Source organism: Heterodontus francisci, unplaced genomic scaffold (assembly GCF_036365525.1).
Source record: "Heterodontus francisci isolate sHetFra1 unplaced genomic scaffold, sHetFra1.hap1 HAP1_SCAFFOLD_43, whole genome shotgun sequence".
Lineage (NCBI taxonomy): Eukaryota > Metazoa > Chordata > Chondrichthyes > Heterodontiformes > Heterodontidae > Heterodontus > Heterodontus francisci.
The window spans coordinates 3,365,124-3,366,734 of NW_027141852.1; the positions used below are offsets into that span (position 1 = coordinate 3,365,124).

The following is a 1,611-nucleotide window of genomic DNA, read 5'->3' on the forward strand; positions in this document are numbered from 1 at the left end:
CTCTCACTGCAGAATGTGTCATCTGGGGAAATAAGGAACTATTATTTTCGGAGATTCCAGGTACGTTCCTCCCTGAACAAATCCATTCCTAACATTCCCGATCACAGCCTATCCCAGCTCCTGTTTTCACCCGACTCCAGCTGAATTGGAGAAACTCATGTGTTGGGGTTTGAGTTGTGAGGTGGGGTTTCTCCGCCAGTGTTACTGTCTTACAAACTCTCCCCCTGAATTTGTGAACTGAGACTGCACCGCACACATCTCCAGTTAGAGTGAGGGCCGGACATCCCTCTGTTTTATGACAGAGAGTGGGGAAAGGGCTGGGTGGAGGGGAGTCACCAGGGATCCTGGATTTACTCCAAATCATTTCCATGTGGAATCTGCAGGCGGGGCCGGGACAGGGATCATTTGATCAGGGGATCAGCTCTTTCCTGAGAGATGTGGGTGGCTCTGAGAAGAGCCTTTGTGTTCAGATGTTTACAAGTTTCCCGCGCTTTCACTTCTTTCCAGACCCTGCTTTCTGAGACTTTGCTGCTTTCGGCTTGACCTTGCTCTTCCATGTCTGCACTTTCTTCAGCGCCTTTCCGCCCGCCGCACTCTTGCCTTTTTTGACCTTCTTCGCAGGAGACTTTTTCTGAAGCGCTGCTTTCTTCACCGCCTTATTTGGCGTTGCCGCCGCCTTGCTGCTCGTTTTCTTGGCTGTTACTTTCTTTGTTGTCACTTTCTTGTCTGCTGGTTTCTTCACTAAAGATTTCTTGTCTGCTGGTTTCTTCACTGAAGATTTCTTGTCTGCTGGTTTCTTCACTAAAGATTTCCTGGCTGCTGGTTTCTTCACCTTCTTTCCCACTTTTCCCTGGGTTTTCCTTCTTGCTGATTTTGAAGGAGCCGGAGGCGCCCTGTCCATTGCTCTGCACCAGGGAGCCTTTGTTCACATTCCTCTTGATACTTTGCTTGATCTGGGTCTTGAGCTTCTCCTGAGCGGTGGCAGACCTGCAAGGAATCAACTACCAGCTAGCGTATAAAGCGAGACCAAGGCTCAGGGCCTTCAGTTACCTGGAGAGGAGTCGGAGAGGCAGCGAATCCTGTGAGGAACCACAATCCAGGAAGGATGAGAAGGTCATTGTCAGGGTACAGAGGAGATTAAGTTAAAGATTTACAAGTTTATAAGCAAGCGCAGAGCCAAGGAACGGTGCTGGGGCAGATCAAATAATAGGAAGCTGTGATCAGTTGGAAGGCAAGAGTGACAGAAGAGATGATGGTGCAAGGCAAAAGTAAGGGAACAAATGAGCAACATTTTGAAAGCACAGATACCAGAAGTGGGGTTTGAACCCACATAGACACATGTCTATTGGATCTTAAGTCCAACGCCTTAACCACTCGGCCATTCTGGTACGTTAACCCACCACTAAAAATGAAATTTAATGTGATCCGGGTGCCATCTGGCCTTTTCCAATATAAAGTTTTGACTCAAAAACAAGAAATGCTGGATTCACTCAGCAGGTCTGGCAGCATCTGTGGAAAGAGAAGCAGAGTTAACGTTTCGGGTCAGTGACCCTTCTTCGGAACTGACAAATATTAGAAAAGTCACAGATTATAAACAAGTGAGGTGGGGGT

General features: G+C 47.9%; 1 non-coding gene across 1 annotated transcript; it reads right to left on the reverse strand.

Moving 5' to 3' along the window:
* Positions 1-1,305: 1,305 nt before the first annotated feature.
* Positions 1,306-1,388, reverse strand: trnal-uaa (transfer RNA leucine (anticodon UAA)). Its single transcript has one exon. It is a non-coding gene; the product is annotated as a tRNA-Leu (tRNA).
* Between the last annotated feature and the right edge of the window lie 223 nt (positions 1,389-1,611).